The sequence below is a fragment of the Schistocerca gregaria genome, chromosome 1 (assembly GCF_023897955.1).
Source record: "Schistocerca gregaria isolate iqSchGreg1 chromosome 1, iqSchGreg1.2, whole genome shotgun sequence".
Classification (NCBI taxonomy): Eukaryota; Metazoa; Arthropoda; class Insecta; order Orthoptera; family Acrididae; genus Schistocerca; species Schistocerca gregaria.
Window position 1 is genome coordinate 263,051,869 of NC_064920.1, and position 17,179 is coordinate 263,069,047.

Below are 17,179 nucleotides of genomic sequence, written 5' to 3' on the forward strand. Positions count from 1 at the left end.
CTAGGAAAACCTGGTATAATTACGAAAAATTTATGGAAAATAGGTAAAATTGAGGGAAATATGTAAAATCACGAAAAAACTTGAAAAATTACTTAAATTGCCTGAAAATACATATAATTAAAGAAAAACTGCCACAAAATGCAGCGAACTGAGGTGAGTTGAGGGTACCCAGACACTCAAGACCGAGAAAAGCTTAAAAATTATGCTCTGGCTGCATTCACTTTTAAGGCCCCCCCCCCCCCCCCCCTGCAAACTACGTCGGCTTTTATAATACATACGCCAACAAAGGTGACAGAAAAATTACGCAGAGGCGCCATATTAAACAGGCGAAGCATATGTATCCCAGTCCATAACTATGTTCTCACACATGCAGTCCAATATAGATATTACCAAATTATGGTTAGTTCTCACTAACAATGTTATTCCTTAAGTATTAAGCAAAAGAGTGTTCTGTAGGAGAGGAGACCAACGTCACATATATCTGCTTTAGTAGTGTGATGGGAGTGTACTCAAGAGATGTGGTGTTAGCACAAAATTGCTATATTATCCTACACATCAGCAAAACTACCTAACAGGTGACCAGGACTTCTTTGTGCAAGAGGAATGCTACCAGAGGTGTAGTGATGCTACTGTAAACAGCAATGAGACTGTTACATCTCCTTTGGCTACTGATTGTGCTTCTTACTCCCTCGTAAGAAGTTGCTGCTTCTTCGTTTGTATTTTCATGTATGAGGGCGTGGATCGTACCTCAATGTATCAGCTACCGAAAATATTCACGTCGGAGTTTCCTCTTTTTAATTCCTAGTGAGACATAGCTGCATCTATCAAAACTGATACTGCTACAATGTATGATAAGCATAATTGATGTGCGAAGTGTGATTGAGGGCACATGCGTTTCCAACTTAAAGAGACATATAAAATCCATCAATCTTCTGAGAGACAGAATAGCAGTCTCCACAGTTCGTTCTAGTTGGTTTATAAGCAGCTTGAACAGTGGATATACTCTGACGATGCCTTCCTAGGGCACAAGAATGGTGTAGAAGGAAGCAGTTTTATCATTTTAAAGTTTGTCACTATAGTGATTGGGGTAGGAAACTTGTGGCGTGGTTGTATGTCTGATGTTGGACGAATATATCCTGCATTATAGTATTAAGAGCGTTGCAATCTGTGCGACTAATACTTTGGAAACCATATGGGTTTTACAATATAGCATTTTTAGGTGCAGAACCGTGTAACCATTGAAGTGTTAATTCATTTCATTCGTGCCGCTACCTTCCTGGTACTAACTCCAGGCAATGGAATAATGCTTTGGAATTGATAGCATGGTTGACTTACGTGAAATGTTTCAAACTCCATTCGTCTAGAGCTCCATCATCTACAGACCACACAACTGTCTGTTGTATCACCACAACAGTCTCATGTCTACTATACACCGATGAGAGATGCTACCCTCCTCGACACGCACGCATCGGGAGAGATCTTGTGCTGTTGGATGGGCGCCGTGGGTAAGATTGGTGTTGCAGGGAGGATTGGTCAATCTCCAGCTTCGTCCTACGAATGTGATATTACCCATTGATGCCCATGTGCAGAGGGAAAGTAGCCAATCGTAATCGTAAATTTTGATCTTGATCGATGTGCCGGAAATATGATGATACAGAAAACGGGAAGCCATTTACCATGTCAGTGGCTAGCGCTGAAATTACGGAACAACCTGTTACTTTGACGTGTATGACCAAATAGACGTGCTACGCAGTCATCTACCTGTATTTGCAATCTAGTATACAGTACTTCCACAGTATTGGAGGCGTGATTTAGTGATGATGCAGAAACTGGGAAGCATTCTGTTATGTTGAAGGACGGAGTTGAAATTACAGATCAACTAGTAAAATTGTTAAAATTGATCACGGTATCAACTGAGGTGTGCGTTGCCATACATCGTCCTGTACCAACAGTATCTTTCCCATTCTGCCCGTCCACTGGTACATTGTTGATTACCGCATAGTGACTGTCTGATACCACTTGGTTGAGATGGAGGGAGCCTTGGTGGAACACTGGATATCTACTAGTTGTCACTTTGGAGCATCGGATTAGATGGAGAGCCCTTCACCTTCAGGCAGTTCTTTTGTAAGTGTTCCTCAATACTGAAGTCTCGTCCTATTTCCATAGGCTGCGACGCCCAGAAGTTTTCATTTTTTAATTTTTCCACCAATAAAATAACTACTTCTTTTTATTTTTATTATCTCACACGTGTTGTAATTGGCACCTACCGGTGATGGTCAACATTGGAACAGTAACCACTTACATGACTGCAAATGAGGAAATAGTGCTCTTCGAAACGGAACTCTGAGCTGTGGAAGTTAAGATTAACTGTAAACATTATCACCTTTGGATAGCTGTTGGAAACGCTCTACGATGTCGTAAACTTTACCAGTTTCCATATGTTGTGACATATTCCACATATTTGCTAATGATGAACATCGCCTGTGTGTTTTATTTCTGACAACCTATGTGTGTGTGTGTGTGTGTGTGTGTGTGTGTGTGTGTGAGTGTGCGTGTGTGGGAGCTGCATAGTTTATACCATGTGCTTTTCAGATTTCTGTGAGGCCAAAATAATCGACACGTGTTAATGTTAGTTTAGTACCTGAGACAGACTTCGAAGTCATATTAGAAAAACAAAAAGTATGGCGGTTACACTGCTCGGATTTGTTATAGCCAAAGAAACACTGTATTTATCTGCTTATGAAGGACTAATACAGGTACCCTCTCTTGTCTTCCTCCAGTACAGTCAACAAAACTCTACCCAGATCTGTGCAAGCTCTTCGACCATTGGTCAAGTGCTGCAATGGAGCGATACGTGTGTATGTAATATGCTCGATGTCAACACGCAGACGGTATTTGTTTTTTCGATATATCGGAAGAAAATGATGTGAAATCTTATACAAGGTTCTGTTACAAGGAGTGGTATAGCTAGTTAAAGTTTTGATGTAGATAGTTCTCTCAAAACTACATCAATTTTACTCATTAAACTAATAGAAATCGGCTGTATCTATTCTCATGGGATATGTTTTTATCGTTAATTTCCCAACTGTGTTTTACAAATAAGTGTTACCAAAACTCCTATATTATTTCATACCTCATAGCATCTAATTATAGACACCACTTGAATTATAGCTCGTTTTGGAACCTAGAAATGATAGCGTTTTTTCTTGACATGTGAGTAGATTCCGTGAAACAGGCTGTGATGAGCAAACAACTTACAAAACTAGAACACAAGACTCTGCTGTATGATAGAAACTTTCCAAACATGTGGGTAGAGGTGAGTTACGGACCAAAAATGGCAAATGTAAGAACGCAGAGGGTAATTGGTTTCGACGTAGCAAAAGGAGAGAGAGAGAGAGAGAGAGAGAGAGAGAGAGAGAGAGACACGGTAAAATGTTATAGGAGATTCTGTTACAATGGAGGTGTGAAATAACATCACATCACTAAAATGGGACTTGCGATAGTGTGCAAAACAGCAACATCCCCTGAAATTAAGCTTTTTGTTGGCAGATGTAAAATGACTGTGCTTTTTCTTGACACGTGAGTAACAGCGTGAAAGATTGTATTCTCTAATGCTATTTCAAGTGTCTGAAATGTTAGTAACACAGCGGTGCATGACAGTTTATATACAGACTCTGATTTGAATGGAAGAGACGCTCTCAGATCGCTTAATTTGCCCATTAAGCAGAAAGACATTGCTTAAGATAGACTTTTTCTCAGAGTTTAAATTGCCACTTTTTCTATACTCTGATGACGGTTTCGAAATAATTAGGGCATTCTGTGGCGATCGCTAATTTTCGCAGCAAAATATTGGAAGTTTTTTTCCCACTTTTATACAGGATGGACATCACAGGCATCTGCAGTCTGTTTATTCGTAATCGGCTGTGGTGTACTTCATCGTATGTCGCAAAATACTGGGATGCGAATTGTATGCTGTAGTCGAATTAAGAAACTAAACAAATTTTGCTCATAAACTAAAGCAAAATGGCTGCTCCTATTTTCGTGGAAAGAGGACATTTATTACTGTCACGATTGAGAGATGTGTTGACATTAAATAAAAGTATTCTACATTGTAGTACAGCAGTCGCTTGCAGGGGGCACTGTGGGAGATGGTGCATTGTGTATGGGGTCCCCAACGCAGCTGCACCTGACCAGGGGGGTGGCGTGTAGGCGGGGCAGTGCCGCTAAACTTCCCTTTTGTGTTAGCGAAGAATGTGGGTCTGGGTGTCGTCGCTCGTCCGCTAATGAACCTAGGTGGTAGCAGCTGGCCATTTGAAAAAGCTTGTGTACCCCCGTAGGTGGAGGGAGGGGGAAGGATGAAGGGAGGTAAAGGGGCCTCTAATTTTTAGCTGCTTGTGACAGTACATTGAGGAGAACCCACGTTCAGCTACCGTCCCCTCAGCAATCTTTTGGGATGACAATTTTCCCCAGTACATATGTTGCATTATGATCTCTTCATTACGAGTGCTGTTTTTTTTTCACGACAATTCCCACGTGTAATTAGAACTGTGATGCCTTTTATCCATCAGTTACAGTAGTGTGTATTGGCTTTGATTACCAGGGCCACGAGGTGATTGTTGAGGAGGCGTCTGTAGCGACCTCTGACGTCAAACAGTGATGCATACAGTCCTCAATTGCATGCTTATTGGTAATACCCTTATTAAACTCCTCTCTGTCCAACACGAGCATCTCGTCAGCTGAATATATTTCCCATCAAAAAAATAAATTTAGTACCTTAAATCCCAGCATTTTCCCCACCAGATTACAGTTTGAGCGCGTCTGCTACTAGTTTCGAGTGGTATTGTGAAATTTTGTCCCATCAGGATAACACCAGTTGTGTTGCATAGTCAATTTTTGAGTTGTATTTCAATTATAAGCAGTCCTTGCGAAGCGCTGTGCATGTAGTTGCGTAGTTCGGACAGATCTACCATTAATTACTTAGTTAGGACCGATTTTTTCTTTAGTTTCCCAACCAAAATAAATAAAGTACACTAACCTAACCGTCCTCTTCTCTATCTGGACAGTTTCCATGTGTGTGGGGGTGCGCTTGGGCTTTCCATCCAGAAGGACAAGGGTTTGAGTCCCAGAAAGGACACCGCAATTTTACATACCCGCCAATTCTAGGTTAGGAGTGGTGGGGGGATGTCACCACGGCACCCGAATAATGAACTTCCTACCAAATTTCGAAATTCCCACTAAAATCTGAAATTCCCACCAAAATTCACAATTCCCGCCAATAGCGTAGGCGGGGTAGGGGGTGTGGTGAGGAGTGTGGAAGGTGCATGGACCCATGTGCAGGGTGAGGAAACACTTAATGTCATCCGGAGGTGGGAGTGGGGTGGGCATGGACAGGAGGTAATTAATTGATCAATTTAATTAATTAGCATATCAATTTGATATCAACATTGCATCGCCACCGCCATTATCCTATTACCTCTAAAGAGGTGACTCACACACACAATATTGTGTCTACCACTCTTGAAGTGAAGCCAATTATTTGGTGTGTCATACTTTGAAGAGAGTAGTATACATCTACTGGACACCAAAACGATGGTTTCAGTAAAGGCGAGAGTTTTCCCTAGAGGTACCTACGAATACATTATGGTTTTCGGTAGGTACTTCAGAGTAGTGACTGAGTTTAGAATCATATGAAAGAATGCGCACTAGAGAGCACCATAGGCTGTTATGTAATTTTTAATAGTTTTTGTTGTTGTTAAACATGATATCATCTTTTGCACAGCATTTGTAGATGTTTCGCGTTTTACACATTTAACCCTTTTACGACGTAATAAAGCTGTTTGGAATATATTGATATTTCTTCAGGTACAGAATTTTATGCAGGGTAAAATACTATATATTTTTAGAACTATTTGTATAGCATGGGGACAGTTAATGGAAATGGGTAGAATACATGTTGAAACATGGCATCTTGAGATTTCACTGTCAACAAATTCTCCATTATTTTCTGTGCTAGATGATACCCACTTTATTGTGTCTGTTTTCGTAACTACTAACTGTTTTCAAAACTAATACCAACGAAAGAAATAATTTAAATACGTTGGCGTCCGTGTAAATAACCGATTTGCCCCTGCCCATCCTTTAAGATGGTATACATTCATCAATTTTTAAGATAAATTCGTGGAGGAAATTTTGTTTTACATGTCAGATGTGTGGTTAACCTCTTTTATGTATCACAGTGTTCACTTGTTCAATATGGTGTCTGTGCGTTCTTTCTGAGCTTGTAAAGGTAAGTTTGCTGTATTTGAAATAGTGCTCTTGGCTACGTTTTAGTTGTGAGTATATTTTGTCATTAATAATGACATGGGCTACGAAAGTGTAACCTAAACGAAAATTTGGAGATAATATATACATGTGGGCAAAAGAACACGCAGTAATTAGTCAAGAAAATGAAAATATTGTGTGACAAGAAACAGTTCGAGGTGATCTTGCTCCTCCACTAAGCACATCAAGAAAGAAGCTTTGTAATGTGAATAACGTAACTCTTCCCGAACAGGCCATGAAGACTCAACGATATTGACCGGCCGCCGCCCACAGGCGTCACTGAATGCGGATATGGAGGGCCATGTGGTCAGCACACCTCTCTCCCGGCCGTATGTCAGTTTCCGAGACCGGAGCCGCTACTTGTCAATCAAGTAGCTCCTCAGTTTGCCTCACAAGGGCTGAGTGCAGTCCGCTTGCCAACAGCGCTCGGTAGACCGTATGGTCACCCATCCAAGCGCTAGCCCAGCCCGACAGCGCTTAACTCCGGTGATGTAACGGGAATCGGTGTGACCATTGCGGCAAGGCTGTTGGCTTGTAATTGGAATGACAATGTGAATAGGCCTAGTGTCAAGCTAATTTTAGATTCTCGAACGTAAATGTGCATCTGCACTGAAGATTGTAGATTCACTGCCCATAGAAACTATACAGTTATATGAATTCGTGTGTCTTCTACCTTGAAAATGTGATACTTTGCAAATGAACTCAGCTTGTTTAATACCTTAATAATTTTAATTGTATTAACAATGGAAGCTCTTGTTAGCTTCGAATGGCTTCTATTTCAAACTTTATTCATCTTGTTACTCGCTTTTGATAATTCGTCTTCTTAATTTGATTGACTTGAAGTAAAATAGTGATGTAAGAAATGGACTACTACATACACTATTTACAAGATTTTATCGATTTGCAAAGCTTTTAAATTTCAGTTATATGAATGCGTGATGTCTGTTCTTTCGGACATATCCAAAACAACAGACGTCACGAATTCATATAACTGTATCGCTTCTATGGGCAATGAATCTACAGTCTTCAGTGCAGATGCATATTTACGTTCGACCTCCAGCGAGAATCTAAAATTAGCAAGCATGGTGGACATGGATGGGTACTGCGGACAGGTGGTGCTAGGTAAAAATGTGGGTTAGCCGTCGATCATGCCGAGATATTTAGCGCATTTGCGATAAACACTACGTTTTGGTGGGGCAGTGGTTAACGCAACTGCCTAGAAAGCTGGAGGTCCTGGCTTCAAGTCCCAGTCTGATACACATTTTCACTCGTCGCCGCTGATTCCGCATAAAATCCCGATGTGGCTGATATCATTAGTTCCTTCCCTTTACTTTCCTTTCTCCCCCCTCCATCTTCAAATTCCATAATTTTAAATTTCAATGAAATTTTTGTTCCTATGTATATGACCATCTTGTGCCATGAAACATGTTTCTGCGAGGAGCATTCAATAAGTAATGCAAAACATTTTTTTTCTGAAAGCAGGTAGGTTTTATTCAGGATTCCAAGACACCATATTATTCCCTCACTCTTTTGGCTACAAAATGCTAGTTTTCAACATAATCTCTGTTCAATGCGACTGCCTAAGCCACCTTAGTGGGAGGGCTTGTCGGAGACGCTTCGTCGATAGTCTCTCCACCCTTCCCATACTGCTTCTTGTAGGGCGCATCCTTCCTTGCGCCAAGCATATGGAAGTCGGAAGCTGCGAGATCAAGGATTTAGGGTGGATGGAGAACAAGGGAAAGCAGTTTTGTGAGCTAGTTTCATGGATACGTTGTTATGCATTTTTGTGGCCACTAAAACGCTGAAGTCGTTTGTTCAGCTTCCCGGGGGTAGCACAATACACTTCAGAGTTGATCGTTGCATCATGAGGGAAGACATCAAAAAGCATAGCTCCTTATAAGTCCCAGAAGACAGTCACCATGAGACGCTCATTGGACTGCCGTTTTGTTTCCATTTCGAAGTGATGAACCTATTTATTATCGCCTGTGACAATGTTCGAAAAAAAAATTGTCGTGACCAGCCTTGTAAAGCTCAAGCAATTCCGCATAGATGGTCCTTTATTGTTCTTTATGGTCTTCTGTTAGGCGGCGAGGAATCCATCGGGCACGCATCTTTCAGTACCCCAACTAGTGGCCAAGTGTGTCAGCACTACCAACAAGACGTCCAGTTGGACAGCGATGTGCTTGATTGTGATCTGTCGATCACTTCGAATGAGAGTCTCCCCACGTTCCAACTCTGATAGAGTCACAGAAATGTGCGGCTGGCAGGCACACGGGAGATAGGAAAGGTTTGTGCGACCTTGTAGCGACGGTGACAGACGCCTTGCCCAACGACTCGTGAGATTTTTTTCACTGCCAGGTGTCCCTAGACATTCTGCAAGCACCTACGAATTACTGCAATGCCTGTTTTCCGCCAAAAGAAACTCAGTGATGCTTGGAATGCATCTCTGTTGCAGACGCCATTGTGAAATGTACGTATAGCGCCGTCACCTATCGAAACTTCAAGGAAGTATTGGGCTGAAGCGGGAATATCGCACGATGTCCCACAACAAACTCCGCATTCTTTCAGCTGAAACTGGGTGAGAAAAATAATGTGTTGCATTACTTATTGCACGCGCCTTGTACATTAGGAAAAATCTTAATTATGTGTAGTAATTTTTGTAATTTCAGAAAATGAGTGCTGCTCATAAAAAATTAATTTCATCGACTAAAAATGGAATAAGAAAATAAATTAAACTTCTATTACAGAGGCAGAGGCGAAAATTTGTAAACAAATTCAAGGTACAAGACTCTCCCTACATTTTACTGAAAGCGAGATCTGTTTTCTCCAGAGTTGTACTATTGTAGCAACCATTTTAGTCACTCTGGAGAGGCCTGGACATGGAAACTTGTGTAGTTACAGAGGATCTTCAGGTGGTTGGTTTGTCCTTCGGAAAAACCTAGTCAACACATCTGACGTGAAGTGCATTAGTGTTGGTGCTGGTACTCCAAGGAGGTTGCAGATGCTTACTTCCTCGTCGTCCTGAACTTGGACAGTTGCGGGATGGAGATTCACAGATGGCCACTGCATAAGACAATATCGCGAATGCAGCACAAGTTACGGATCGTGTTGCATCCATTTAGTCAGCTAGGGCCATCAGCAAACATTACCAGAGACTATGCTGCTGCCAACAGCGCTATTCGCTAGACTTCCAGTCACTTCATCTCGTCATATGGAGCACCACATTGGGGCGATGAAATGTGTACATGACCAGTGGACGGCGAAAATTGTGATCAGCGATGAGAGTGATAGTCAACTGCAAGTACAGAATGTGCTAGGAGAGTTGACATCACTCAAGCCTACTGGAAGAGATGTACAGAAACAACTCTGAGCGTGGTGGGGAACTGTGGTCTTCTTCTTTCTTCTTTTGCTTGTGCATTTGTCCCATGGTTTCGCAGGGTCGGTATGGTTAGGGTTGGATTTGTAAAGGTTAATTTAAAGGGTGGCCGGATGCCCCTGCTGTCGCCAACCCGTACCCTCTGGGGCGGAATTAGTGTACCCCAGCTGTCTGCGTCTAGCATAATTCATGGAATAGTGCGAATGTGGTCAGATGTCTGCGAGTCGTGTAACTGAGGCGGGAAGTGCCGACAGTCCCGGTATTCACGTAGTGGGATACGGAAAACCGCCTAAAAACCACAACCAGGCTGGCCAGCACACCAGCCTTCGTCGTTAATCCGCCGCGCTGATTCGATCCGGGGTCGACGCGCCTCCCCTATTCCAGGAAGCAGCGCATTAGCGCTCACAGCTAACCTGGCGGGTGGGAAAGTGTAGTCTATGAGGATTATACATCTTTGCTGACTATTCAGGAAAGTACGAGCAATGCAAGAGTGTAATACAGTTCTAGCTGTTTCAGTACGAGCATACATTCGCACTTGTTGCATTATAAAACGCGCTGTTGAAGATGGTCGTTAGTTCTTCCAAACCGGGCACCATGTGACGTTTTCAGAGTCGTTCGGTGGACCTTTTGCATCTATCTTTCCTTCAATTACAAATTGTAATAAGTGATATCTCTCCCTCTCAAAACATTGCATGGCCCAATAATGGTCTCTTTCTTTGTTTTCTACTGGATAGCAATTCTTTTTGATTTTTCATCCCATGAAAGACCTCGATATTTGATATTTGCATTATCCTGGGTGTAAGCTAGAGGTGACTATACCATTTCATAGTCCTCAATTCTTTGTTCGATACTGGGCTTCAAGAGCCAACTTTTTCACCCATAAAAGAGAAGAGAGAATGTGTAGTACTGATGATCTCGGTTGTCAGCTGCAAACTGAAGTCTGATCTCTTGAACAATTATCTCACGTTAATGAATTGTTTCCCCACCTATTCAATTCTGGATTTTATCTTCAACTGTATTGCCATTTATTGTGAGATAATTTGAAATTTTATTTTTAGAAACTACCACGATTTTGGCGTTAGGAGTGTTAATAGAGTGACTGAACTCTTCACTGCGCTTAAATAGGCGGTCTGTCATATATTTTACAGCAGGTGGCTCCCCCGCTGTAATGGCGGTGTCGTCCGCGTATCCCACGCAATTAATAACTTTCCATATAATTATTCTTTATCATATACGTAAGAAAAATTCTGCCTTTTGAAACTGAATTTATTTGTGTGACACAAAAATCTTTCACCTCTTCATGCTAGGTATCTTGAGCGCTCTGCAACAAAAATGAAACTATTTAATTTGAAAAGTTTTCAGTGGTGTTGAACTGCGGTCATGCAATACTTTTTGTAAGAGTAAACCGCCATTTGACTGTGTATAACTATGTTTATCTCCTGTACTGTCTAGATTTTGGCTTTTAGCATTGTACTTGATGATGGCATAAAAGCCGAAATCTATAAAGTACAGAAGATAAATATAGTAATACATAGTCAAATGGTAGTATACTCTTTTAAAAAGTATTTAATTATACATATTTTGATATGAGCTCTGTAGTGACCAGCAGCTTATCTGAGTGTAAATATTTCTGTTCACTCTATTTCTGTTTATAACTATAATGTTGTGTTTTTCTTTCTTTGATATAAATTCAGTTTAAGAATATGGAATCTTTCCTTCTCTATCTGATAAAGCATGATTGGAGTAGCAGCTGAGGAGAAATTGCCTCAAATATCAAAAAACTTACCCACTTTTTGTGGTCCCTGCAAAATCTTGTCAGCGCTTCCCTGAAACTTGCGTCAGATTAAATATTGAACAGAACAGGAGATAATTCACAGCGTAGACAAACATCTTTCTCGACTGATGTTCCTGAAGTTCCTTGATCGGTTTTGAGATGTGCTATGTGCTTCCATTATCGCACCGAGACTGTGTGGAAACCACTGCGAAAACAGCAGTTTTCAGAAGAATCCCTATTACCTTTTTATACCTGACACAATTAAAGGTCTCATTTGATCCATCATCACTGTGAGGGATGACAGGACGACAACCAACATATATATAAGCAGCAAGAAGTAAACCAACAACTGTATTTTCATCTCTGATTTGTTCTAGAGGCACCGGTTTTAGTATTCCATTATGTCCTCATCAGCCGCTATGAACAACGTAGTAATAGCAAATACCTTGGGGCGCATGGCACTGTGGGCAACAAATTTCATATGAATTTTACATTATTATTATACATAATTACAATACGGAGCCTATAATTAAATGTAACAACCCGGAACAGTAAATTTTGAATGTATTACTACATCACCATAGCAATCCGCGTAGGTTCCAAAAGAAATAAGCTAAGATATGAGTAAATAAATCTATCATCCTAAGATCAGTGCCAAAGAAAAGCAGCGAATCACATAAGATATGTACGTGAGGAACCTTTAGGAGACATAGTTACACAATTCCACGTAAGACGTCGCTGAAAGAAAATAGAATACACAGTATCTAGCAGACAAAGTTACATGTCAAATGTAGTGTGGTGTCAAAGCAAAGATAATCCTGCTCGGATACAAACTCTACTTGAGTGCAAGAACATAATGGCGTTTTAACACCTGGTCGAGAAAACGAAAGGCACAAAAACAAATAGTGCGATTTCTCAGTTCCGTCAAAATTTGTTTATGTGTAGGACGAAACTTCGAAATCGAACAGTCAGCTACACTGCTGAACATCACAAAGCAGCAGACAGCCGTGGCACAGGATGAAAACTGCCCTATCAAAACACCTCAGAAGTAATAGAAACGCCAGAATATATCTTGAGGATTCAGAGGATCGAGAATTAATCTTTCGACAACACAATGTACCCGTAACTGAAATATTGATCTAAATTTCAGGATTATAGTCTTATTTTATTCAAACCTTATACTTAGTTTTTTCTTTTAGTAAGTAGTTTATTTGTAATCTAGGTGTATTGCCCTATTGTGATGTAGTACTATTTCTAAATTTTACTATGCCACATTGTTACATTTATTTATTGACTCCTTAATGTAGTGATGTATACTAACAATGTCTACATCTACATCTACATGATTACTCTGCTATTCACATTTAAGTGCTTGGCGGAGGGTTCATCGAACCACTGTCATACTATCTCTCTATCAATCCACTCCCGAAGAGCGTGCGGGAATAACGAACACCTAAACCTTTCTGTTCGAGCTCTGATTTCTCTTATTTTATTTTGATGATCATTCCTACCTATGTAGCTTGGGCTCCACAAAATATTTTCGCATTCGGAAGAGAAAGTTGGTGACTGAAATTTCGTAAATAGATCTCGCCGCGATGAAAAACCTCTTTGCTTTAATGACTTCCATCCCAACTCGCGTATCATATCTGCCACACTGTCTCTCTCCCCTATTCCGTGATGATACAAAACGAGCTGCCCTTTTTTGCCCCCTTTCGATGTCCTCCGTCAATCCCACCTGATAAGGATCCCACACCGCGCAGCAATATTCTAACAGAGGACGAACGAGTGTAGTGTAAGCTGTCTCCTTAGTGGACTTGTTGCATCTTCTAAGTATCCTGCCAACGAAACGCAACCTTTGGCTCGCCTTCACCACAATATTATCAATGTGGTCTTTCCAACTGAAGTTGTTCGTAATTTTAACTCTCAGGTACTTATTTGAATTGACAACCTTGAGAATTGTACTATTTATCGAGTAATCGAATTCTAACGGATTTCTTTTGGAACTCATGTGGATCACCTCACACTTTTCGTTATTTAGCGTCAACTGCCACCTGCCACACCATACAGCAATCTTTTCTAAATCGCTTTGCAACTGATACTGGTCTTCGGATGACCTTACTAGACGGTAAATTACAGCATCATCTGCGAACAACCTAAGAGAACTGCTCAGATTGTACCCAGGTCATTTATGTAAATCAGGAACAGCAGAGGTCCCAGGATGTTTCCCTGGGGAACACCTGATATCACTTCAGTTTTACTCGATGATTTGCGTCTATTACTACGAACTGAAGTTTGTTACCCATAATTTTATGCAGTCTCAGGTGTTCCGTTGCTGTTAACATGTTGTTCATAGGCCCTGAAGATAGCATAATGGAATGCCGAAACTGATTGCCTCTGGAACAAATCAGCCATGAAAATACAGCTGTCCATTTATTTATGGCTGGTTGTACAGTCAAAGACCGTTCTGCAATCGCTGCCAAATGTAGTGCACGATAAACTTTCCCTCGTGGCAATCCTTTCAGAAGTTGTTCGCAGCGGAAGATGCGAGGCAGTCGCTCGCAAGCAGCCCCGGCGGATCACCTTTTGGAGCGGGGAGCTGCTAGTTGCTTCTCTCCCGGGTCCCGCAGAGCTCCTCATCCTCATGAATTACTTATGCCGTGTTAGGTGGCCGGCCAAGGCACTGCACTCTGCGGGTACGCAACTGCGCCCCCGCGCCCTGGGAGCGGTAATTTGCCGACGCACGGCTGCCGGTGGACTAGAGGAAGCTCTTAGCTGCGCGCTGCCTGCCATCGGCCATTACTCTTCCCATTCGGAAGTTGCAGCGGCGATGAGAAAGCTAGACCTGAATAGTTTCACCAGCACTTGAGCTAAAGCTCTAACACTGGTGGAAAGAGCATTAACGCGAAGCATGCATATCAAATGATTTTGTGCAGCATATTAGGCATGCTCATCCGACAAAATAGTAGTTACCCTCGTAAAAGAGCACAGTAGTCGCTTTGGAGCGCTGTAGCTCGTGCAGAATTTGCATCAAGCGGTCTTGTGAGTTGGTTATCAGTGACGTTTCTGGGGACGCCCCTCCACAAGCCTTAAGCAATTGCATGATAGTTGTCACGAAACATAAAATTGGCAGGAAACTCATTCCTATCTCTCCCAGCCATTGGGAGCACAAAGAAGTAGCGGGAAACCCAATGGATCAGTAGCAATCGAATCTCCCTCCTCTCCCTCCATGTTTTCAACTTGAGCAGACGTGGGTAACTGTCGAGCTGGACAGCGTAGGTAGACATTGTAGGCTTTGTCAGTTTATTAATAACAAATCACGTTAAGACATGTCACTTGTGTTATATTTGTTAATACCAATTAATAGTTCGTCATTCCAGGCAGCAGTAGAGACCACACCCCGGCAGATATGTAAGTACTCTCATTCTTCCACATTTTTACGTAGTTTTCCATATTTTCCATCTTCCTTCATATTTTCCTCCAATTTTACGTATTTTCCAAACATGTTCATATTTTTTTCATTTTCCTCTTTTATAACTGGGAATTCTGGAGATGGACAGCAAAGGGAGAGGCTGAATGGTTCAAATGGCTCTGAGCACTATGGGACTTAACATCTTAGGTCATCAGTCCTCTAGAACTTAGAACAACTCAAACCTAACTAACCTGAGGACATCACTCACATCCATGCCCGAGGAAGGATTCGAACCTGCGACCGTAGCAGCCCGGCGGTTGCGGACGGCAGCGCCTAGAACCGCACGGCCACCGCGGCCGGCTGGAGAGGCTGAATGTGTGTCCATTTGTTAATAAGAGACTACGTTCACATCACTTGATTTGTGTTTGCTACTAAAAATTTAATATTTCGTCATTCAAGGCACCAGCAGAGGCAATACCCAATCAGATACGTGAATAATGTACACTGAAAAATCAAAGAAACTGATACACCTGCCTAATATCGTGTAGGGACCCAGCGAGCATGAAGAAGTGCCGCAGTAGACGTGGCATGGACTCGACTAAAGTCTGAAGTGCTGGAGGGAACTGACATTGTGAATCCTACAGGGCTGTCCATAAATAATTAACAGTGTGACTGGGTGGAGATCTCTTCGGAACAGCACGTTGCAAGGCATCCCAGATATGTTCAACAATGTTCATGTCTGGGGAGTTCGGTGGCCACCGGAAGTGTTTAAACTCAAAAGAGAGTTCCTGGAGCCACTCTATAGCAATTATAGACGTATGGGGTGTCACATTGTCCTGCTAGAAGAGCTCAAGCCCGTAGGAATGCACAATGCACATGAATGGTTGCTGGTAGTGAGACAGGCTGCTTACGTACGTATCACCTGTCAGAATCGTATCTAGACGTATTAGGGGTCTCATATTATTCCAACTGCACAGCCGGCCGCGGTGGTCTCGCGGTTCTAGGCGCACAGTCCGGAAGCGTGCGACTGCTACGGTCACAGGTTCGAATCCTGCCTCGGGCATGGATGTGTGTGATGTCCTTAGGTTAGTTAGGTTGAAGTAGTTCTAAGTTCTAGGGGGCTTATGACCACAGCAGTTGAGTCCCATAGTGCTCAGAGCCATTTGAACCATTTGAACCAACTGCACACGGCCCACGCCATTACAGGGACTCCACCAGCTTGAACAGTCCCCTGCTGACATTCAGGGTTCATGGATAAATGAGGTTGCCTCCATACCCGTGCACGCCCATCCGCATGATCGAATCTGAAATGAGGCTCATCCGACCAGGCAACAAGTTTACAGTCATTAATAGCCCAATGTCGGTGTTGATGGGCCCAGGCGATCCATAAAGTCGTCAAGGGTACGCGAGTAGTCCTTCGGCTCCGAAAGCCCATATCGATGGTATTTCATTGAATGGTTCGCACGCTGACGCTCGTTCATCGCCGAGCATTGAAATCTGCAGCAATTTGCGGAAGGGCTGCGCTTTGTTTCGTCGAACGATTCTCTTAAGTCGTCGTTGGTCCCGTTCTTACACGATCTTTTTCTATACCACCGCGTTCAAACTCACTTAAATCTTGGTAACCTGCCATTGTAGCAGCAGTAACCGATCTAACAACTGTGCCAGACACTTTTCGTCTTATATAGGCGTTGCCGACCGCAGCGCCGTAGTCTCACTGTTTACATATCTCTGTATTTGAATGGGCATGCTTATAGCAGTTTCTTTGGTACTTCAGTGTAATTCTTCCAGTTTTTCAAAGTTTGTTGTATTTTCCACAGTTTTAAGTACTTTACCCAGCTATGCAAATTCTGACCCATTGCTCAAGAAGTCACGTCGACGTCATGATGTTCTCAGCCGATCACAATCCAGATTGAGTCTGAACTATTTATCATTACTATTGAAGCACCCTCCGCCCCAGCTTCATCTTTTATAACTGGGACATCTGAGTGAGCACCAAAGGGAAAGGTTGTAGAGTGTGTGCTTGTTAATGCCAATTTAATATTACGCAATATGAAGCACCAGCAGAGGGCCCAAGCAAAGGTCACACCCAGACAGATATGTAAGTACTTCAATTCTTTCCAAATTTTTCAACCAATTTAGTACTTACCACAATTTTTTCATTTCATCCGAGTATTCAGAATGCAGCATGGTCCCGATTTATGTGTCATTGCTAAGCCACCATTCCATTACTAATGTGTTAATGTGTACGTTTGACATCATGGCGTATATGTTATAAACGAAAACATTGGTAGGAATAATG